The sequence below is a fragment of the Uloborus diversus genome, chromosome 6, assembly GCF_026930045.1.
Source record: "Uloborus diversus isolate 005 chromosome 6, Udiv.v.3.1, whole genome shotgun sequence".
NCBI classification, from domain to species: domain Eukaryota; kingdom Metazoa; phylum Arthropoda; class Arachnida; order Araneae; family Uloboridae; genus Uloborus; species Uloborus diversus.
Window position 1 is genome coordinate 22412830 of NC_072736.1, and position 25528 is coordinate 22438357.

The 25528-nt window shown below is 33.8% G+C and overlaps 1 protein-coding gene and 2 non-coding genes across 3 annotated transcripts in view; 2 read left to right on the forward strand and 1 right to left on the reverse strand.

Annotated features, from left to right (window-relative positions):
* Nucleotides 1–25528, reverse strand: part of LOC129224273 (uncharacterized) — a 137716-nt gene that overhangs the window by 84092 nt on the left and 28096 nt on the right. The window lies entirely within an intron of this gene.
* Trnaf-gaa (transfer RNA phenylalanine (anticodon GAA)) lies at nt 6431–6503 on the forward strand. Its single transcript has one exon. It is a non-coding gene; the product is annotated as a tRNA-Phe (tRNA).
* On the forward strand, nt 6512–6583 carry Trnad-guc (transfer RNA aspartic acid (anticodon GUC)). The gene has a single exon. It is a non-coding gene; the product is annotated as a tRNA-Asp (tRNA).

Sequence of the window (25528 nt, forward strand, 5' to 3'; positions counted from 1 at the left end):
ACTCGATCAGTGAATTGGCTATTATATTATGAGGATAACAACAGTAAATCCCACTTCCATCGAAATGAGTTTTATCAGAACCAAACAATATTTCCCCCAACGCATTGCTTGTGAACATTTTATCTACCTCATCTCAAGCTTATAGACTAAATTCATCAACCACAGTCCTAAACGAGCTGATGTGTGCACCCCATAACTTCCTTTTACTCCAATTTAATGTCATTTTCTCATTATTGGCAGTTTTAATATGATTCAATAGTTTACTCTCTAAATATCACCAATAGTGGCCAAATTAAAACCAGATAAAAAATTTTTTTTTTAAATCGCCAAATTGGCGACAAAATTCGGAGACCAAAAGACTGACGATATATCGCCATGTGTGTCCGCCAAATTATAACACCACGTGAGTTTACATCGAAATTAACAACTCCCCCAAAAGAGGCAAAAGACCACTTTTGGAGCATACGAATGCAACCAAAAAGGAAGGTGCACAACTAGACCCCACTAGGAGTCTACGTACTAGATTTCAACTTTCCAGGACATTCCGTTCTTGAGTTATGCGACATACATACGCACATACATACGTACATACAGACGTCACGAGAAAACTCATTGTAATTAACTCGGGGATCGTCAAAATGAATATTTCGGGGTGTCTACGTTCCTAGGCACATATCCACGTGTGGTCGGGTTGAAAGTAAAACTCAACATTCATCTGGGGGTGAGCAAAATGGAAATTAAGGCCGTTTTTTGGGTGAATTTTTTTTCGCGAATACAATACTTCCTTTTTTGTAAAAGGAAGTAAAAAGCTTCGAATTTCCAACACCAGCAATGAACCTAAACTCCATCCTCTAGCTGCGTTATGAGCAGGGAGGTAAAAGGATCCATTCCAAAATGATGGCGAGTCGACAAATTGAGATGACCCTGGGGTTTGAGCCAATTTCCACAAAACCGATCACCGTGCTTTCCCCAACCTCTCGCTCTCTTTTCAACAACTGAATTGAGGGAGGCAATAAGGTCTTCCGATAGAAGATCATGATGTATCGTGGTGGTCCGTAGTTCTGAAAGCCCGCGTTCGTGCTTCGCATGCCGAACTAGAACTTTCCGTTGTTTTTTCCCCTCCTGTGGTAGTTTTTTAAGCTCGGTAGGTCGGTTTCCGAATTACCAGAAAGTTCTACCGAATACCAGCGTAGGAAGGCATAAGATGGATGACCCTGGTTAACAAATAGGGCGTTTCGTCGAAGTTCAGTGAAGCCCAGACAATGAGAGTGACAGAGAAGTTAAAGCTTAAAAAGCGTGCTAAAACTGTAAATATAACTCCATTTCGTACTTTGTCAGTGAAAGATTAATCTTATGTGTTAACTAATGGTACTCGCATGGCTTTGCCCATAGTAGAAAAATTAAAAGGTCTTTTGGTTCGCCTGTCTATTTACAAATAATGTATGTTGAATTTTCTCGAGAATTGGCTTGTACCCATGTTACGGTTCCACGGTATGATAATTTCGTATCTCGCCAATTGACTTGTGCCCATGTTACGGTTCCATGTTATGATAATTTCGTAATTTACTCGTCCATCTTATGATAGTTTTGTTCTTAAAATTGGAATAGAAAAAGAACCACATCGAATTTTTCAAACAATCGCTTCGAGGTGCACACTCCCATGCTACACACTAACTTTGTGCCGAATTTCATGAAAATCGGCTGAACGGTCTAGGCGCTATGCGCGTCACAGAGATCCAGACATCTTCCGAACATCCAGACATCCTCCGGACATCCAGGCAGAGAGACTTTCAGCTTTATTATTAGTAAAGATTATTATTATAAATATTATTCTAATATATAGATAATAAACATACAGTCCGCCCACGGACGATATGGAATTGGCAAACTTCCAGTTAAGACGAGTCTATCTGAATGAGGAGGGAATGTAAAAAATTAGTGCGCATGCTCCGTTAATTTCAATGTGATTCTGCTCAATTTAGAAGCTAACATAAATCCGCAAAAGCTGGGATCCCTGAAAACTAGTAGATGCGTTCCTTTCCGCCTGTAACCGGATGTTTGCCTTTCCATCTCATCAGTGGTCAGACTGTATAGATAAATACAGTAGTTAAGTTTGTGTAAATCAAGGCTTTGTCTCTAGTAGAAGAATTACGGAAGCCCTATATTCCATCAAAAATTACTTTCTTACGTAAATAGTACGAACATCGTTTACGTCAGCGGTTCTCAGTCTGAGGGACGTTAATGGATTTTAAGGGAGGCGTGAATACAATAAAAAATAATTTTAATTTACTTATTTTTTCAGTCACATGTAAAAATGTTCGTCACATTCGTCCTTTTTTCTTTCTTTTTTTTTGTTCTTTTTTTTTTTTTTTTTTTTTTGTTCTTTGAGGTTTTTAGTGTAATTTTCGCATTCACCTACAACTGAATGTGCTTTTCAACTTCAAAATACATTGGACATGAAAAGTGACCTGAAATGTGGTTAGACACAGTCATAGTCAAATATTAAAAATCTTATGATTCCTTGGTCTCATGTTTTCTAATTATATTATGCACAAATTAAAGTTAAATGTACGGGAATGTGGGGCAAAGTGAAATAGTTAAGATAACTTACTCTTCACAAAATTAACAAATAGGAAATTCGTTCTGAAAATTACGATACATAAAGAAAGAACGATATAGTTTTTTTCAAAACTTGCATTGAAACATCATTTTTTATTTTTGGCAGTTAATTTGTACCTTCAAAAAAAGATAGGAAATTTTCACTTTTTTTATGGGGCAAAGTGAAAAATAAAATATTTTCCTAAATGATTTTTTATTCGATTGTTAAAGATATTTTTGATCAGATAAATAAAAGAACTAATGAACAAATGGAAAGACAATGAAGCAATAAATAAATAAATTAGTTATTTAATATGTGAGAAAAAATGGTGAGTGAATAAAAAAGTGAATAAATAAGAAAATAAGTGAATTAATAAATAAATAAAGGAATTATCAAATGAAAGAATGAAAATGAAATAATAAATGAATACGTTTAGGATTTTATAAAGGATTGAATAAGTAAATGAAATGAAATATTTCACTTTGCCTCATCCTCTTTGCGCCGCATGCGCTTGACTAATTGTAGGAAACATTTAAAATAGAAATAAGCTTAATATTAAATAAATAAATATTTCATCGAAAATTAGTAGGTCTCAATTATTATATAATAACAAGAACTTTATCATTTAATAATAACAAAAATAAATGTTGACTTACAACAAAATTTTACAATATGAGTATCAATTTTAAAAAATTGCTTGTATTATCGTTTTCTTTAATTTAAGGGATGATTTTTTTCTTGACTGGAATAGACTACTGTCCAACCACGGATTGTATGGAATTTTCAAACGTCCAGATGAGTCGAATCTATCTGAATGAGGGGGAAAAGTAACAAATTGATGCCGGTATTTCGCTTATTTGAATGAGACTCTGCTTCTGCATAAGCGGGCATCGCTAAAAAATAATAGATTCGTCCATTTCCGGCTGTAAAACGGATGTTTGTCTTTCCATACAATCCATGGTCAGACAGTACATGTGTTACTACGTAGTTAAAATATTACTAGATAGGTGGCGGTAAAGGCAGAGTAAATATTTCGCCATTTCACTTTGCCCCACATTCCCCAACTAATATTAAATTTCGGGTACGAAATGACCTATATTTCAATTCCATTACTAGTTTTAGCTATCCTAACTAGCTTCACTTTCAAATCCCGATTGTACTACTTTCTATTTACCACATACGTGGGGAGGGGGCACGACCTTACATCAGTGTTCAAAGGGGACAGATCCTGAAAGGTTGAGTGCCCCTAGTTTACGTAATGTGCAAAAATTTATGTAAAACTGAAAGGAACTGTCGAAGAAGAGCTCCCGTAAGCTCTCTTGAATGTCAATAGACCCATAATTACACTCAAACCTGTTTTTATGCTGTCTTTTTTTTAATGAGATTTTATTAATTAATTAATTATATTTTTTTTGTACGATTTTTTGCGCGAATTTTTTTTGTGCGGTAAATTAGAATTTCAATCAGATTGGGATTCAATTGACGAAATTATTTTTAAAACGAATGCGAGGTAGTATCTTCGAGTGACGACATAGGCACCCTGATGGGAAGTCACTGTGACCTCCCAAAAATTTCCTCACTCGGGAAACTTTGTCCGACTACTCGGCAAAATTTTTCATCACTTGGTTTGTTTTGATTTCCTTTAAAGATTATTTGTTTATGTTTTTGGGTTACTTTCTATGTAAGACTTTTTTTTGTGTGGTCCCTATCTCTCCCCCCCCCCCAAAAAAAACTGCGTTGAGACAACAACTTTTTAAAGCTACTCATGAAGTTTCAAACATTTTTTTTTTGTGAGATTTTTTTTATGCGGTCCCTATCCACCGCATAAAAACAGGTTTAGGTGTATTTGCTTCCTGAGATGACAACAACCTGGAATGAAACCTTAAGTTTTCGGAGGTCGTAAAAAGTATTGCTTTATTGGGGACCAAGACGAAAAGATATGATCAAAAAGTAGATTTTTCATTTCAAAATATAGAAGGGATTTTCTTCTTTCTAGCAACATACAATTTATGTACTTTCGGTTAACAGAAACTATTACGGAGGAAGTTTTGAAATGCAATGAAGGAATATGCAAGGATAAAAAAAAGTTTTGAGTGTTTTCTCGAAATGAGCGTGGGTTTTTTTTAAGTTTTTTTTTTTTTTTTTTTTTAAGTCCAAGAATAAAAGACAGAAGAAAAAAACTAAAAAGAGGGCTTAATACATCTTTAAAATATTGGAAACAAAAAACTTAAAAAGATCAAAAAAAATTAAATAAAGTATCGAAAAATTAAAAAATAATAAATTTTCCAAGTAAATTTTCGGGTGTCTGAAGAGTGTTGACGGGTTTCGATTCAAGAAAAAAGAAGTTACTTTCAGTTTTATGGTGCTGCCATCTATTGAAACAATTGTCTCTTTAAAACTTGTCTCGTAATATTAATGAAAATTGAAATCCACTTTAATTGATAGAAGGCATTTGTTCAAAAATCTTTTTAAAAAATTATTCAAGGAAATTGAAATAGAAAAACGAGGTAACTTTTACATATGCTTGATTTTTTTTTTTTTTTTTTTTGAAGCTCACAATCATTAAATTTGTACCCATTGGAAATCCGCAACATAAAAGTTAATTTTCGATTATGTTTGTAAAAAGATGGGTCCGGAAAAGATAACTTTAACAAAAAAAGTAAACATTGGAACCCAATGAATGGGGTCAGATACAGTTACATGTTACATTTTTTTTTTGGGGGGGGGGAGGTAGGAGGGGTCAGGGATTATGATGGAAAATAAGAGTTTTTTTTGAGCAACAAAATTATATTTATCGACTCGATTCTTGCAATCCTTTTTGCATCTATAAAAATAATATTATACCTTTTAACACAATCGAAAAATATAAAATAATATAACTTAGTCTGTTGTACTGCCATGTCAAAAGTTAAAATTAATTTGAAACCATTAAGTTTCGAAACATTTTCAATTACATTTTTACATCCCTTTGTGAAGATTTAGAAGGGAGAAGGAGCAATAATTTCGAAATTACTTTAAATTAAAGAAAAAAAATTACTCTAATAAACAGACTGCGTCGAATTTCAATATGAGCAATACTAACCTGTTATTGATTTTTTTTTTTTTTTCATTTTTAGTCAATAAGGTAGGAAAATAACACTATTAAATTACTGTAAAATAAAAGCACTTGTTTTCGTGAGCCATGACTTTCGCGCAGTAATCAGAAAAAAATTACGGGCATTTGTTCTTATGAACTTTGTTGAATTTTTCATGGAGAGCTAGTTTTCCTTTAAAATGATATTTTATGCGCAGACAAATTTTAAAAAGAAAGCAAAATTTTTCATGAGAAAAAAGCAGTAGGTAGATATAAAATAGCACAGGGGTGCCTATCCCCCCCCCCAAGTTCAGTGGCGCAAATCCCCCCCCCCCCCAAACTTTTTCTCAACATTCTTTCCCTTTTTATTTTTTAGTTCTATCTATTTATTTATTTATTTATTTTATTATTTTTATTTATTTATTTTTAGGGATTGCTACCATTTTATCAGAAAAGTTCTGTGCTACGCCAGGGACACACACACAAAGAAACTAAATAAATAAATGAAATAAAATATAAACAGAATAAAATAAAATAAATAATTTAAAGTAAAAATCCATCAATAAATAAATTCAAATAAATATATAAAAAAAATAAATATTTCCTCCCCCGTTTTGATGGCGCATCTTGCGCCATAATTCCCTTCTATGAGCACCCCTGCATCCCTGAAGTAGCAAATTAAACATAAAAATACGCTTCGTATTTCATATTTGAAGACATAGCCGTGAGCACAACGCTCCTTTTTCCTCTCAGGATGTGCCGAAATAGCTCAGTTGGGAGAGCGTTAGACTGAAGATCTAAAGGTCCCTGGTTCGATCCCGGGTTTCGGCAGTGCATTATCCTCGGTAGTATAGTGGTCAGTATCCCCGCCTGTCACGCGGGAGACCGGGGTTCGATTCCCCGCCGGGGAGTGCCTTTTTTCTTTTAAAAGAAAATCCAGTTTTTTTTTTTTTTCTTCAAAATTTTTGCAAGTTTCCGACATCAGACGCAAAATTATGCTGACGAAAGTACGCAGCGATGCAAAACAAAGAAATAAACGCTCATTTCATACTGCAGCGTTGTATTATTTTTTTACAGAAAGTTTTTTCGCTTCTTAGTAAGAATTGTAAAAAAATCCATATATACATATTAGAATACAGAGGGCGTTAAGAAACCTTAAAAAAAAAAATAATAATAATAATGATATCCCGTAAAAATATTGCATAGATGATTTCGACTAAATTGCAGAATCTTGAATAATATTTAGGACTTTTAATATTGACTCGGTAATGGATCAGACTCTTTAAAGAAACTACGAGTATTTTCTTGAACATTCAATGGAGTAGCATATTAAAATACAGACGGAGGATTGCATCATAAGTAGTACTCATTAGCTCAGCTACTAATCCTCATATACATTTGAGGCAGTAAGAAGCAAAGGGATGTAAGTGGCAAAATTAAAAATTTGGAGATAACCAGTACACATGGTAGGTGAACCTCTCTTCTGTCTTGGGGCAAGAGATGGTACTAGTAGCCCTGGTAGTTGCTGCCATAGAGCATGATTTAGAAAAAAAATTCAATGAAAGCCTACCTAGGATCTGATCTTTAAACGCATTTTTCTCAAAACTTGAAAATGTCCGCTTACATCCCTTTGCTTCTCACTGCCTCATATAATAGAAAAATCGCTGATCGAGTTACGCTCTAATGTCACTAGCAATGAAATTATTTATAAACATCAATTACTTTCTACTGAGAATGTTTATTGAATTTTGTATCCTTTTTTACGAGAAAACAGATGAGATTCTTAATGTTGTTTTCAACTGTTGCCAATTTTTTGCACCAAAGAGAGTTAATGTACTTCGACCTCGCTTATTTTGCCAGAAAGGAACAATTAACCGAATTATGCAATCCGAAATTTCAATGATCAAAATATCAACAAACAGGCAACTACTTCACTCAAATGAAGAAGAGATTCACCAGTCATGATTTTCTAATTATAGAATAATGACGAATAAAATCATCTTAAATCGGTTTTGAAACCGATATTTTGTTTAAAACGAGCTGATGTGTACATCACATGACTTCCTTTTGCTCCAATTTAATGTTATTTTAGCATTATTGGCAATTTTAATGTGATTCAATAGTTTACTCTATAAATATCACCAACAGAGACCGAATTGAAACCAGATTTAAAAATAAAAAAAATTTAAAAAAAATCGCCAAATTTGTCGCCAAGTTGGTGACAAAACTTGCCCAAAAGACTGGCAATATATCGCCAAGTGTCCGCCGAATTATAACACCACTTGAGTAGACATCGAAATTAATAATGATTCCCCCCCCCCCAAAAAAAAGGGGCAAAAGATCCCTTCAGAAACACCCGAATGCAACCAAAAGAGGAGGTGCACAACTAGACCCCACTAGGAGTCTACGTACCAAATTTCAACTTTCTAGTTCCTACAGATCTTGAGTTATGCGACATACATCCGCACATACGCACACACATACATACTTACATACGAACGTCACGAGAAAAGTCGTTGTAATCAACTCGGGGAATGTCAAAATGGATATTTCGGGTGTTTATACGTTCTTATGTGGTGTTATCCGCGTGTGGTCGGGTTGAAAAAAAAACTCAACATTAATTCGGGGATGAGCAAAATGGAAATTAAGGCCGAATCGTGAGTGAAAATTTTTTCGCGAATACAATACTTCCTTTTTTTGGAAAAGGAAGTAACAAATTCAGTTCACCCCGGATTTTTGCAACCTTTGTCGCCGAGGCGTAGGATTTTACCATAAAGGACATACCAAGAATTTCAGGTATCACACTTCAGGGAAACTTTGAGTTATTCCGGTAAACTTTGCGCCACTTCAAATTGTTTAGTATATTCGAGTGCTAAAAAAAACTAGAAGGCCTAGTGCTGTACTCTGTTGGAGAGGTTTCAGCTTACTTTTCTACCCTTTATTTTATGAGAAAAAGTTCCCAAAACTGTACATGGTAAACGGGGTTGTTTCCTTCTGTCAAAAGTACTACTTTTAGTCAATGAAATTGATAGAAAAAGAAAAAAAACATGAGACCAGAAAAACTTTTATTTTCTCAACAGTTTTCCCTTTGGTTAATTCTTTTAATGTCCGATTTTGAAAGTAAGGCGTGGTCTTTCTGACGTCAGAAGTGATGTATTTTGGCGCGCTAAGCATTTACGCTTTCCTATCAACCGCTTTTCCAGTACATGACAATAGAGAAGCGAATTAAATAATACTGTCCTCTGCTCCTATCAGTGAATAGCATTTCCTCACTTGTGATATCATGCACAGAAGTGTGAAAAATAAAATTGCATCTGCGCACCGAATAAAAAATATTTTTTTAAAATACTAAACTTTGTCAACTTGTTTAAAAAATGATTAACTCCATGTTTTTAAACAAGCTCTTTCAGAAAAAGATACTTTTAAAATTTCGGAAACAACCCAATTGTAAAATGCAACAAGTCTAAAGTCATTGTTTTAAAGTTGTTTTGGAATGCCGATTTGAAGTAGATGAAATTCAACTAATCTTATAAAGTAAGCAATATCAGCATGTATGGTAATTCCTACACATTCTGAATTTCTCAGAATCTATAACAGTTTATTTAGCAATACGAGTATTTAGTAGCATGAAAAAAATAAGACATTTTAAAGTAACGTAAAGTAACAACGTCTAAAGAGCACAAATTCACACATAAGGTATTTACTATTTGACCACGGATTGTATGCAATTTGGCAATGTGCCAAGTAAAGACGATTCTATCTGAATGAATCTAGCAGGGGAAGAGGGAAAGTAACGATGGGATTTGATGCACGAGTTTTATAATGTCACTAGTGCCCTATTCATTTATTGTATTCTCAAAAATAAAATAAGGGGAACCAAAAATAGTTACCATGGAAACAACAAAAAGAAAATAAAATATTTTCATTTCGTTCAGGAGCTTAAAAGCAAAATGGTATGCTCAAAACTTTGTTGTGAATGAATAAATCAATTCATTTTTGCCGTGAGAATATAGATCGTATATGCTTTAGATTTAAAAAATGTTGCCTAGAGCAAATTTTCATTTTTACAAAACTAAGGCTAAATAATAGAGAGGCAAAAATGCACATCTAAAACAAACTAGCACCCCTTTGAACTAATAGATACGTCCATTTCCATCTATAAACCGGATATTAGTCTTTCCATGTAATCGATGGTCAAACAGTATTTATGTTAAGACATTTTAGTTTTCCTCTTGTTTTCAGGGTAAACTTTGAGCTATATCCATGTTAGGCTTTGTTTAGCTGTTTACCTTCTATGGATGCATTCTGTATAAAAACGAAAATGTTAATTTTACGGACATTTGTGTTCCAAAATGTATTTTCATTATTTCGTTTTTTAACTCACAAACACGGGAAAAGCATTTTTAGAATTACAAGTTTCCTTTCACTCACAAATGTGTGCGCCTTTCCAAACGCGACACACATCTATAACATACATTTTGGGGTGTTTCACTATCCATTTTTCGTAATGCTGCACATATGCGATCTTTCAGTTCTTGCAATGTTGTAGGCAATGGTGTTGTATAAACACTGTCTTTGACGAAACCTCATAAAAAAAAATCACATGGGGGTTACATTTGGGGATCTAGCTGGCCAACGCGTAATCACCTGCATGGCCAATCCAGAGTTGCGGAACGTCAGTGGCGCAGCGAAGTGGGGTAAAAACCCTACTTCGCTGGGGGGTTTTGGGGGTTACCCCCCCAGAGGTCTTGGTTTTAACATTGTTTTCAATCCTAATACAGTAGTTAATACACGTGTAAGCAGGCCCGTGTTCAGATTTTTAAAAAGGGAGGGGTTTTAAAGCTTCTAAATCTTTACTAGAGCAAAGTGGGGGGGGGGGGTTTCAATCCCTCACAGACTTCAAGTTTTTTACTTAAAATGCCGATCCAACAATGGCATTTCGACATATGAAGGACTGCTGTGACCCTCCCTGCCTTCCAAGGATAATTCTGACTGCAAAAGTGACAGCAGTATACGTTCACTTTACAGCTTCTTTTTAATCGAACCTTGTTCGTTTCTTGGAAAAAAAAAAAAAAAAACCTATGTTTTTTTTTAAACTAATTTTGTTTACTATGCGGCATATTGCGATTTGTGTGAAAAACTGTACACAGATTATTTCATAATGCAGCATGTATATCAGGTTTTATGTTCTAAAATAATGCTTGATAAACGAAGCAATAAAGAGCTTATTGCAGACGCAAATTACACTGAAATATTCTTCAACAATAGTTTTTCCAGAATATTATTCCAGTTGGTAAAGCTCTAAAAGTCGTAAATTGAAGAAAAACTTCAGAGAAAAAGTTTTTTTTTCTTCATTTTTTTCATTTTTTTTAAGAACACTAAAACTTCAAATTGAAATTAATTAAAGTCAAACATACATTTTCTTCATTTGGTTTATTATTTTAGCCCCAATGGGAGGAGTTTAACCCCTAAAACCCTCCCTTTGAACACGGCCCTGCGTGTAAGGACTGTTGTGACCAGAAAACCCCTTCCAGAAGGAATTTCTGGCTGTGCTAGTGCGAGACTTGCATATTTCAGTAACTACGCACGTTAAAAAGACTCACAATTTATCTTTACTTTTATGTACCATTTATAGTGGCAAGTGTAATAGTTTATGAAATATAAATTTTTAAACCTGGGATATTCTTTTATGTAACTTTGTATTACATGTTTATGTTTTTTCCTCCTCCTTTATCAACTTTACCAATATAATACGGTAAAAGAAGGCGTATTTTTTAGTTTAATAATTAAATTTTATAGATATGTGTTTGGGAAAACTCTGCAGAAATTTTTAAAGAAAATATAAGTTTTGCTGCTATTGAGGGCACCTTTGCTAAAATCTCTTGTCTTGGTGCGTAAAATTAGAAACTCTAGACTAAGTGCAACTTTCTCACTTTTCTGGACATAAAATTGATCATCCGAAAAACTAGGACCCGCCCTAAGCTCTCCCTCTCTCAATTTCAACTCAGCAAAGACTGGTTCTGTGGATAAAAATAAAAAAAAATCGAGTCGTTATTTTTAAAAACTTCGCTTACTTCCTCAAGTGAAAGGAATTAAAAGAGAACTAGAAGGAAAATGCTCTTGTAAAATTCCATTTTTGTGTCTTCGCTTCGAAGCGGAGTTATATTTAGGCGTTTACTTCCAAAAGGTTCATTAAAGTCTGATCCTTTGTAGTTAAAAGGAAACTCTTAGAGTTTTCGTTCCGGTTACATATTTAGAGAAAGCAATCTCAGCTGGAAAAATAAATCAGCAAAACGATATCGTGTTTTAGACACTGCGCAGGAAGCTTGCTGATAAAAGAAGGAGTAATCCACGGGATTCCTTTCAAGCCCGAGTGATTCCGCTATGGATCGGTGACTGATTTTCTCATTACGATATAGAAGTGTATGGGATGTTTATAGTTTCACTTTTTAAATAGAGATTCCTATACAGCTCTTTGAGTAACATTGGGTTAATGAAATTTTCGAAAATGTGAATGTAGGTTCATAGCAGAGATTAGCAGCGCCTGTTCCGGCGTACCAGCAACGCTACTCATAGATTTTCATCAGGTTTTACTTATATGGATTACTATTATGGATGATAATTGCCTAGGAGAGGGTGGCCCAAAGGGGGTAGGCCTTCGTATGCCCCCCCCCATGGTGTGTAAGCACCGTGTGGGGCATACGTATGTCGTGTTTACATGAACATCCCAGAGTTTTAATCAGTCCCAGCGAAGCAGCAGTGAAGCGGCATGGCGCAACCAGCTTAAAAAAAAATTTAAAAAAAAAAATTAATTTGAATTTTGTCATCTTGAATTCAAATTATGTTTTTCGCAATCACGAGTGTGTGTATGTAGGCGTGTATGTTTGTGTGTGGGGGGTATGTGTGTTTGTGTGTAGGGGTGTGTGTTTGTGTGTAGGGGGGGGGGGGTGTGTATGTGAGTAGGCATGTGTGTTTGTGTCTGTGTGCAAGCATGAGTGTGTGGGTAGTTGTGTGTATGTGTGTAGGGGGGGGGGCTATGTGTATGTGTGTGTAGGCATATGTGTTTGTGTCTGTCTGTGTGCAGGCATGAGTGTGTGGGTAGCTGTGTGTATGTGAGTGTAGGTGTGTTTGTGTTTGTGTGTGTATGTGTTTGTGTATGTGTGTAGGTGTATGTATGTGTCTGTAAGTGTATGTATGTGTGTGTAGGTGTATATATGTATATGTGTGTAGATATGCATGTGTGTAGGCATGTGTGTTTGTGTCTGTGTGCAGGCATGAGTGTGTGGGTAGTTGTGTGTATGTGTGTAGGTGTGTGTGGGGGGTATGTATATGTGTGTGTAGGCATATGTGTTTGTGTCTGTGTACAGGCATGAGTGTGTGGGTAGTTGTGTGTATGTGAGTGTGTAGGTGTGTGTGTGTTTGTGTGTGTTTGTGTATGTGTGTAGGTGTATGTATGTGTGTAGGTGTATGTATGTGTGTAGGTGTATGTATGTGTGTAGGTGTATGTATGTGTGTGTAGATGTATGTATGTATATGTGTGTAGGTGCGTGTAAGTGTAGGTTATTGACGAAACATGGAGACGGTTTTCGCTAGAGGTGCAGCATCGTGAGGACCCGGTCGACGGTGATGCTGCGGAGGGTGCTGTTGGGAAAATAAAATCGTAGGAACGCCAAAAAAAGTCAAGTAAAAACAATAAGTAATCGTGATTGCTGAAAAAAAAATTGTCGTTTAATAATTTGTATTTAATATTTTGTAACTTTTGATTAGTCGAAGACCAGCTTCTTTTTTTTTTATTGTCATTAATATTACGTTATTCAGATACCATCCCCATCCACCTACATACTACGATAGTCATTTCGTTTGTTTCTTTTTTTTAATTTAAGGTTATAATTATTGAAGTAAAAAACGTGCCTTCTGGCAAAGCGGATATAGGATTTAATCATATATTTATTTGTAATTTCGTGATTAATGCTGACATAGATTTTCTATTTCAATAGGATAAGTATACCTTTAAAACGTTATTTTTTTAGAACGGCAATTAATTTGTCTATTCATTTAATCAGTTATTTCTTTATGATTTATAAAAAAAAATGTGCTGACTTTAAATTGGATAATTAAAGCTTTTTTATATATATTTTTTATCATGGCAGGTAGCTACTCAATTATTTTAATCATTTATAACTTCATATTTGATTGGCAAATTTATCAAATCACAATTAGTTAAGCTTACCCGCTTTGAGTTCCCTGGTATAGAGCAAAGCGGGTTTTTGAAAAATTTGTAAAGTTTGATAATAAGTAAATATTGGGTTTGAAATAATAAAAAAAATCACTTTTTATTTTGAAGATCAAGAGAACCCTGCCAGGAAATAAAACCGAAATTGTTGCGATAGATATCCAAAAACTACAGTTTTCGAGCGTTCTTCGAAACCCCATACCCGCTTTGGGCCACCTTCCCCTGTTTCATATTTAAATATTAATACAAGTGAATTATAATTAAAAGGCTTACAATCATGAAGCTCTGTTCCTTAATGTCTAGAAAATATTTTTTGTTTTTTACATAAAAAAATCCCTTACGAGGTCGTGATTTTTTTCTCACATTTTTATCGATCCGCGGGTTAAGAAACGTTGATTTGAAGAACTCTGATTCAGAAAACTTCTTTAACTTTGGTTTCAGTCGTTTTTTTTTTCTTTCCTGAATTATAAAATTGTTGATATAATTTCTGAGGTCATTTATATCATTTTTACAATTAGAAGAATATACCTGCTACCTGCTACAAACTGTTGTGAAATCTTACATCTAAAAAGTTAACTTTTAAAAAACTGTAAAAAATATTAGTACAGCTTCGTGTTTAATGGGACAAAAAAACCATCCCTGTGAACGTTGTAATTACTTTATTTTCATAAATCACATTTATTATTATTTTAGTACAAGTTTCGATAGATGTTCTATGTGTGTCTTTGTAGTGATACGGTAATTATCTATGCGGTATTGCAGCTCCTGTCGTGCTTCGATGGCGCCATTTAGTAAAAATTATTTTTCTTCTCAATCGCAGTCAAGCAAAAGAAAAAGAGAATGGTTTAAAAACAAAACTTGAAATTTGATAAAAAGGAACAAGAAAAAGAGTAGGTATCTATGATCATGTAACTTTTTCTTTTGAAGAAAACAAAAAAAATTTACTCTAAATCAGCTTGTTCAATCAATCAATCTATCAATCTCTTAATTTAATTTCATTTGGTTTTAATTTAATATTTTCTCCCATAAAAAAAACTAAAAGCGCAATTAGAATATCTGCGATTTTCTTTATTTTTTGGCCAAAAAAAAAAAAACTTCAAAGACTTTTTTTTTTCTTTCTCCATTTATCCTTCTCGAAAATGATAAAATTGTTTCTCATTTTTTTCTTATAAATTTCTCCTCCTCAAAAATGATAATAATTTTTTAATTCTTTTCCCTTCCATCTCAAAAAATTAAGCTTTAAATTAGTCAAATAAAGCAATTATTTGACACATATGTTTTGCATGAAACGTTTTTCCTCGTAAACTTTGTCTGAAGCAAATATTTCGCTTAGGATTGAATTTATTGAATTCCGATTTCCCTGACCACTCGAAGGTTAAGTTTTTGAGATCTTCAAACTTGAAAAATATCAAACAATGAAATATGGGACTAAATTATCCAGCTCAAGAGCTTTCGAGCAAAAGAGTCTCGATCCGAATCAAGTTACTGGTCAAAGAGACAGACCGACAATGACTACACACTTCTCCTACTTTAAAGCTACTTCTAAATCTTTTATTTTAAAACAGTAATTAATTTACAGTAATAGTAAATTTTATTTTCCGACCTTTGTTTCTTATTGAGCAATCACGATTGCTTATTGTTCTTACTTGACTGTTTTTGATGTTACGCTGATTTTATTTTCCCACCAGCACCCTCTGCCAGCACCATCGTCGCGTCGACCGGCCTCACGATGCTGCTCCTCTTGCGAAAACCGTCTCCAGGTTGCGTCCATATCCTACACACACACGCAGACACACACACACACATACACACACTCATGCCTGCGCACAGACACAAACACACACTCCTTCACACACACATGCACATACACACACTCATGCCTGCACACAGACACAAACACATATGCCTACATACACACACACGAACGCCTACACACACAGCACTGCATACACAACACGACACACATGCGTACATACACACATATACACGTACCCACATACATGTGCCTACACAAACACACACGCGCATTCATACACACACACGCTCGTGAATGCGAAAAACATAATTTGAATTCAGGATGCCAAAAATTCAAATTAATATATATTTTTTTAGAGATATTTTCACTTAGAATTTAGACTTCTTTCTTACTGTTAACAAGAAAGTCGGCCGTCAAGGTATGACGGGTGAAAACTGAGTCTACTCTTCTACACTTGAACGAAGCCGTTGCCTGCTTGGGGATATTTTGATGGTTGAAATTTCAACCCTAACTCCAGGGAATGAACCCTAAACTCCAGTAGGTAGCGTTAATAGTTTATCTCTTTTTCGTTTCTTCACTCTCTTAAAATGACAGTCTTACCAGTAAAACAGTTAAGTGACCGGATCCAGTTAAGCCTTGTCAAAATAAAGCATCTCCCTGCATGTCAAACATTACCAAAAAACATTATCAAATTATGATGCAGTGGGGCGCGTTTCATTGCTGATGACGTCAGGAGCGTTACTCGATCATTCGCTATTATATATATGAGGATTACACTTTACAGTTAAAAAAAATCCTTTATGGGGAAAATAAACTAAGGAATATCAGTATTAAAAGTAACAGAAAGAAAAAAAAATGCATGACATGTTGTTTTACAGTTGGAGAAGCTCTTTATTCACCTTTACTATCCCTATTAACTTTTGTTACGCTTTTAATTCCATAAAATTTACCAAACACAAATTTTGCAATGAATTATTGAGAGTTAAATAACTTAAAAACGTATGCTTTTGAAATCGGAAGAATAAATTTTAACACACTCGCATATTTCGCTTCATGGAAATCTTTACTAATAGGAAAGCTGAAAGTCTTTCTGGATATCTGGATCTCTGCGACGCGCATAGCGCTTAGACCGTTAGCCCTATTTTCATGAAATTTGGCACAAAATTAGTTTGTAGCATGGGGGTGTGCACCTCGAAGCGATTTTTCGAAAATTCGATTTTGTTCTGTTTCTATCCCAATTTTAGAACTTTTACCGGGGAAATTATCATAACATAGACGAGTAAATTATCATAACATGGACGAGTAAACTTCCATATGCGATCATGGGCGAGTAAATTAACATAGCAAATTGGTGAGAAATACATCATCCATTATTTGTAAATATACAGGCGAAGCAAATGACCTTTCAATTTTCTACTACGGGCAAAGCTGTGCAGGTACAGCTAGTATTTTACATAATAATGAAAAAAAAGAAAGAAAGAAAAATGGTTTGTGATTCCTGGAAAAAAGAAAAAAAATGAGAATTTTTGAACAGTTAGACATTTTATGTCTCTAGATTGCAAAAGTTGCATTATTTTTATAAAATTAATTTCTTTTTCTTGACATTTCTCACACAGTTTAAATTTATCTTACATAATAGGATCACATTTAATTAATTAAATAATTAATTTAAAATAGTTTTTAATTATTATTACATGGGCGAGCAAATAAACAAAGCAAATTGTTGAGAAATGCATCCTCCATTACTTGTAAAATATACAGGCGAACCAAATGATCTTTAAATTTTATACTACGGGCAAAGCCGTGCTGGTACCACTAGTATTAAATAAAAAGAATAAGAAAAAAGATTTAAGAAAGGTGCAAGACAATGCGACATATTTTTTTAAAAAGGAGATATTTCTACTAGTTATGAGGTTAAAACTATAATTAATCTTTTAGAATGCATCTTGCCATTGAAAGTGATTGAACTTTGCCTAGATTGTTAACTCGAGAGAAATGATTAAAATGAACATACTAAAGCTCATATGGAAGGTGGATCATCACAAACAGTTTCAAACCATGAAATTACTCGCGTATGAAATACAATATATAAATTTGCTCCTTTTCTTCCTCCTTTCTTGCGAGTATGTCCAACAGCTAAAATGCCATTGAGAGAAGATCGTAATTCTTTTGCTCAACATTATGTTTCCTTGCGTTGTCTGCTTTAATGTTCTTATTTCTATCTCTCCAGAATACTTCTTTGGCGAATTCGACAGGTATGGTTTTTCAATCTTTTTTTAAAATCTTTTTTAGTACAATTTAATACAAAAAAAAAAGAAGTTCCGTTCAAAACTAAAGGAGCATACTTTCCCGTATACCAATCGACTTTCTAGCATCTTATCAAAATTCTCAAAAACCTCAAAATATTTATACCATATATTTTTTAATATTTTAAAACGATTTCTAGAAATGAAATATGCCTCGATCATCTAAAGAATTAGATTCGTAAAAAATAAATAAACGAAGAAATAAAGTAGCAGCACCTTTTAAACAAAGCAGCAAATACATTTTATTCATTAAAAAAATCTTTAGCCACTTTCAAAAAGAAAAGAAAAAGAATTAAAATTAATAAGCTCATGCAAATAAATATACATCACATCAAAAAAAAAAATGGTTTGTTTTTTCTCTGTTGCCAAAAAATAATGAAAAATGAATTAATGTAATTTCAAAAATAAATAAAAAATAAAATAAAATGGCGACTTAAAGAAATAATTTTCATTGTCGGTAGAAAAAAATCGTCGCGCATACTTTTAAGCAGAAACATAAAGGATTCACAACTCCAGAGCTCGAATACGCTACCTTGCGGTGATTAAGAATACTAAAGAAAAAGATAAAACATTCCAGTCCACGTGTTTTCTTTGGGGTAAATTACAGGCTTCAGACAGTTTATGGTGTAATGTAATTTCAGAAGAATATAAAAGAAAGCTTCCCACAAACGCGATGAAAAATTACTGTCATTCACTAAGCGTCAAAGCAAGTTATAAGTTATGGCGTGCGTTTGTTTTACCTTTTTCATCCGCCATTAAACAGTGGCTGCAATGCCCTCTATTGTTTAGAGGAGTTGCGCATTACGAATTTCTCCGCCAAAAACTGAATACATAAATTAAAACTTTAGAGTGAAAATAAAAACAAATCATATTAACTATAATTATTTCACAGTAAAACCCATGGCTACGGAGTGGGAGTCGATCTCATTTTGGGGCAAAAGAGTCAGGAATTTAATTTAAAGACCCCATCAACTTTATCATCTTCTGATGCAGATTTTTTCTTATGCTTGGTTTTTTCTCAAGAACTACAGTTTTCGGACAAAAACGATGGCTATTGGACGTGTGTTTGACTGTATTCAGTTTAACTTGCATTGAGAATACCCTTGTTGCTTCATAAACGTTGGTCATTGTATCAGTTCATTTGATTCATTAGAGCAAGAGGTGAGTGCTACTTGGTTTCATCAAGTCGCAGTCTCAGTAGTAAAAGTTTTTGGATAACTTCACTAATTCCTCCGACTTTCAAGAGACATTCAAAAATTAGAGCAGCTTAACTTACTGCACTGTCATGCGAGTCACACTGTATTCCAACTAAGTTTCTGTCGCCTCTTTTAGAGTCGTGCCGAGTATATATAAATAATTACAGGTTTTACATTGCTTTCTTCTTTGGAGAGAAAAAAAGTGTGCACTTTTTGTAAGTGAAAAATTTTGAGTTTAAATTCCTTAAGCTTACAGGAATGCACTTCAACATTGCATTCGGGTAACCCCAGTGGCTTTTGCAACCTATAGTACATTTCCCTATTTTTTCTAACGCGTAATTCTCTGGGATTTAAATTTTAGTGATGGTTTTCGAAAATGTTTTTAAATTATACGCATTTTCTTAATTGTTGAACGTATGAAAACTGAAATTTCGAATGAGAATACCAATTCATTTTCAGAAAAATAAACTTCATTTTTGCTGTATTATTATTAAATGATAAATCCACCGTTCATCATATGAGACACAAGATGTTTCTTGCTCTTCTTGCAGATACATACAAGGAAGGTGATTCAAACTTCAGAAGATGCTTGTGAAAATGTCGTTTTATGAGCGGCAAAAGTTAGAAAACGTTTACATAGAAAAAACTTGCGGGATTTTGCTGTCAATCCCGCTAAATATCATGTAGGATCCCGCGGGACTCGGGATTTTGGGATTGGAAACCCTACTTTCAAGGTCTCAAGCAATGCATTTATTGCAGATGTGGGTTTTGTGCTTCCATTTGCAATTGCTTCTAAGGATAAAGTAATTAATTATGTTTTTAAAACAGGAATTAAGTTCATTTACTTGATAGATTCAATTTTAGTTTTATTTATACAACCTGAATGGGAGTAAGTGAAATAAGTTCAATTTTTAGTTTACTCTAACTTTCATAATATTTATTTATCTTGCAATGGAAAGTTTTGAAATTTGACATTTTAATTCTGGTAACAATCGATGATCTTTAAAAGTACTTTTTGAATTTTAACCCTTTCGTCCCTACAAGGACATATGAGGCAGTGAGAAGCAAAGGGATGTAAGTGGCAAAATAAAAAATTTGGAGATAACCAGTACAAATGGTAGGGATACCTCTCCTCTGTCTTGGGGCAAGAGGTGGTACTAGTAGCCCTGGTAGATCCTGCCGTGCAGCATGATTTAGAAAAAAAAAAACAATGAAAGTCTACCTAGGATCTGATCTTTAAACGCGTTTTACTCAAAACTTGAAAAATGTCCACTTGCATCCCTTTGCTTCTCCCTGCCTCATACAGATATGGGTTACTATATAAAAAACGTAGGTTTTTGAAGTTGAAATTCATGATAAAAAAAATCTCCAATTTTTTAAAAGTTACTTTATATTGTTTCTTTTAGGCACCTTTTTACTCTCACATAGTTAGTCACATTCTTTATTGGTTATTTTGTAACTTTCTTTTGTAGTTAAAATTTTTGATGTGAACGGAGGGTAACGGATAGTAAATATATATTTTGAATGTTATTTTTAAACTTTTCATTTAAATAAACATTGCATCTTGGATGAGGAAAACGATTTGAACTGATTAAAATTTACACATCTTTCTTAAAATTGATTTTTAAAGAAAGTTGTATGCTCCATTTCTGATTGTATATCCTCCATTACATCTATACTGTAACGGAGGATACAGAAACGGAGGATACAAATACTTATGTTTTGCCATGATCTTTGTGTTAATTTAGAGTTAACGCACCATGTTATTTAGAATTTATTTAAAAAAAGTGATTCAATTTTAACTATAAAATTTTTTTTGTACACAAACAATTCCTTTAATTTTTAACTCAAGAACGGAGGATGCACAAAGTTAAGGACCTATTTTACTTCAAAGAGAATAATGCTGAAATTCTTTCACACTAAATTCTTTAGTTTCACTATGAAGACCCAGAGTTGAAAAGGGCTAACTTGTGATTCTAAACCTCTGTAATGAGCTGCCAGTACTGCCGTCTATAGGAAATTCTATTACTGAATTAAATCCTGAACGGAGGATACAAGAAATACTGTGACAGTGATTCAAAAGATTATGAATGCTATATATTTTTTTATTTTACAGCATAATTTTTTTGACCTATTAAAAAAAAAAAACATTAAGTGATTTAAACTTCACTATGAAATCTGTTATATATATATATATATATATATATATATATATATATATATATATATATATATATATATATATATATATAGTATTGAGTAAATAAATGAAAAAGTGCATGGAAAGAAATGTGTTGGGACATGTAACGGAGGCATACAAGTATCCCTCCGTTCAGTGAAAAAAAGTTTAAAATCTTTTATAACATCATTAATTTGTATTGATCATTTTCAAAATTTGTTATACTTTTCTAAATCTCATAAAAAAGTGCTTAAAAATAAATATTTTTTAAAACTAACCACCCTGGATCTAAAAAAGCGCGTTTTTTGTAGACTGACCCGTATATGTCCTCACCGTTGAATCCCTCCAGATCCCTGGAAAATTTTCACTCAGAACAAAAATAGTGGTATAGAAAGGTGTAAAGTACTAAACCTACATACATAATTCGCTTATCCGATTCCCCCCAAAAACACGTTATTTAGACAAAAGATTTGGCAACGGGAGAACTATTCATTTCAGTTCAGGATTAAACTGTAACTTGTCACTATATATCCACGATCTGAACATCGCACAATCGGCAATACAGAGGGCATCACCCGCATCAGTACAAAAAACCGTTTCAGATAGTTTTATCCAGTGTGAAGTTGTGCAATAAAACCAACTAATGGAAAGATAATCTTCACAGATACGTTTCGCCAACTCTACTCGCGGATACATCCATAAAACAGTCCATTTCCGAGCTAGGTACAGACAGAAGCGCTAATCGGATCTGTGGCTAATCTCAGAGAGTCTTCCTCCATCCAGCAGATCTTTGCCGATAACCAGTTTTTTCCCTTCTTGTGCCTTCGCTGACGAGGTGCGTTGATCTCGACTGCTGGTGGAAGTAGGCCAACGCACCGGGCAGACGATTTTTTCGAGATTTGTTCCTGGAAAGGGGAGACGTGTGGGTGCCGAGAAATATCTTGCTGTTCTCAACCAAGTGTTCACTTTCGTTTTTTTCCTCTTACATTGAATTTTTGATTTATCCCCTGTCAATTACACGCGCTGAAGAAGGCTGTTTGTTTGAATGATGCGTTTAGTTTTTGATAAAAAGTAGACTTATTTTTAGTACCTCAGAGAACCAGTCTTTGATAGGTTTGTCCAGTTCTGTGGGTCGGGATGACCAAACAACAGTTATGTAATCAGTGACCTAAAATTTTCAATAACTGCGAGGTCTTCGTTATTTTGTATCATTCATACATAAAAAAAAAAAAACTCTTATGTACCAAATAAACTCAAGTGATAAAAAATTACGAAAGTAGGCTACTACGATTGCAAAGGAAATCTGTCAGTAGATTTATTTTATTTTTTGAATTGTTCCTTTTAGAACTCTGAATTTCCCTTTCATCGTCGCATATATTTGTTTACGTTGTTAAAAGTCAGGCATTTTCCATCAAAGTGTCGCTGTTCATGTACGGATTTTTGTACTCTATCCATTCCAATGAATCTATATCTATGTTCACCTAAGCCTTGGATGTAAAATTGTAAGGATATAAGTAATTAGTGTACTCAGAGCCGGATCTGATGAGGGAGAGGGTTGGGGGAAGCTGTGAACCCTTAAAATTGCATTCTTAGAACTCTAATTTCAGAAAAGTTTCAGACAAGAGCCACTAGTTCACACTTTCTCTCGACCACTTGACAAAACACAGCCTAAAATGGCGTTTTGGGACATCAATTTCAAACAATTTCTGGTTGGGAACTCACCTCCTCCACCATCCATGTCTAATGCCACCTAAGATAACTTTAAAATTTGTTTTTCGAAGGGAGAGCCTTTGAATACCATCTTTTCCTGTAACATCAACAAAAAAAGATTGGATTTGCATTTGAAAACCTTTATTTCACATCCAATGACAAGTCATAAAATAACAAGGAACGATAATAATGCCACAACAGAAGATCACAAACATCACAAAAATGCATAAACGGCAAAGAACCTAAATGCCGAAAAAACATCTTGGGAGGGCCCCACAGTTTCCATATGCCTTTCGTCACCAAACATAGTTAAAAATGCAGAATAAAACAATTTTCAATTATTAAACTAAAAATACACCTCTTTTTACAGAATGGGGTTGTTTCCTTCAGTCGAAAAGACTACTTTTAGTCACTGAAATTGATAGAATAAGCAAAAAATAAAAATAATTAATTAATAAATAACAACATGAAGCGAGAAAAATCTTTCATTTTCCTAACGCTTAGTTTTAAAGTTTTTTTTTTTTTTTTTTTGAATGTCCGATTTTGAAAATAAGACGTGGTCTTTGTGAAGTCCCAAATGATGTACTTCGCGCATCTGTCTCCCGCGTTTCCACGTTATGATAATCAAGAAGCGAATTAAATATTGCGCTCTACACTTGCTATCACCCATATCGTTGCCAGTACATGTGAGTAAAGAGCATCAGTGACAGGCATTTCATTATTTGTGAAGTCATCGGCAGAAACGTAAACAATGAAACTGCACTTGTTAAAATAATGTTTAAATAATATTAAACTCAGTCAAATTATAAAAAAATATGGTCAGATCCTATGTTTTAAAGCATGCTCTTTCAGAAAACATTAAGGAACGACCCCATTATATTGGTAAAGTTGACAGAAAAGAAGGAGTCAACTCAACCGGAAATAACCTGTAAGATACCCTGAATGACAGTCCGTTTTCTAACCATCCAATCCAGAACGATGCTTATTACAATCACTTAATAAGTGGGATAAAGAAACCAAATCAAATCGAAATGGCCAAAAAAAAATGCAACCTTCTGGATCTTCTGGCATTAGCAAAACCATGGGGTGGTTTCCTTCAGTCAAAAGTACTACTTTTAGTCATTAAAATGGATAAAATGAGCAAAAAAAAAAACATGGACCCAGAAAATGCTTTTATTTTCCCAGCAGTTTTTTTTTTTTTAAATTAATTTTTTAAAATGTCCGATTTTTCAAACAAGGCGTGGTCTTTATGACGTCACAAATGATGCAATTTGGCGCATCTTTCTACTACGTTCCCACGTTATGATAATCAAGCAGCGAATAAAAATTGCGCTATACGCTTGTTATCAACCATATCGTTGCCAATACAAGTGAGTAAAGATGCGAATTAAATATTTTGTTCTGTGAATAGCAACATTGAATGGCATTTCATCATTTGTGATGTCACACGACAGAAGTGTAAACAATGAAAGCGCAACGATTTTAGCAATTTTTTTAAAATATTAAACTTAAATAAATTATTTAAAAAATGGTCAGATCCTACGTTTTTAAGCATGCTCTTTCAGAAAAAAAATACTTTTAAAATTTTGGAAACGACCCCATTGTCTCAAAGGTCAACTGTAAATAGAAACAAAGTAAAAGAACTCTATATAAACTACCAGAACTAAAATTGCTACGGATGGAAGGTAATTACTTGATCTAATTTCAAGCGACTATCTCAACTTGATGTTTCGCTATTTCTTGTTTGAAACTCTTCTTACCTAAGGTCTATTGTTAGGTAACCTTGATTTCTCTGAACCGTAGATAATAAAAAAGTATTTTCGACACCAAATTGGATCAGAAATAAAAACTCGTTAAATGTTTTATTTAATGTTTGTCCTGTATTATGCAACATGTTATAAAATGGTAGAAATTTTTTTCGACTGTTTTTTGCCTCTTTAATACGGGTTAATTTCAGCCCAAAAGGATAAATTTAAAATTTTAGGTTACAGTTGTTTTCGGGATTCTTGCTTAAAATAGGTCCCGAAAGGAAAAAAAAAAAGCGAAAAGGATATAGATATTGTCTTCTGTGTATTTAATGAACTCGCTGCAAGCACACAAAAAGCTTAGTTTCATCACATTTCAATCGGTTTGAGATTATATGAGTTAACGAATTCAATTAGTTTTCGTACATAATATTGTTCATCGCATTTACATTATTGAAAATATTAAAAGTATCAGGTTCTAGTATGATGAGCATACATAATGACGGCATGAACGATATTCTATTGTTTCTGCTAAATTGTAAGATAAACACATCGCAAGTGCCAATTTACCCCTATTTTACTGATTCCATTTTGAAAACGATGTGAAAACAAAAGTTCTAAAGGAGTCATAATTCATTTATAAGAAACTTGTTGTACTCGCACGGCTTTGCCGGTAATAGAAAAATTAAAAGATCTTTTGGTTCGCCTGTATATTTACAAATAATGTATGG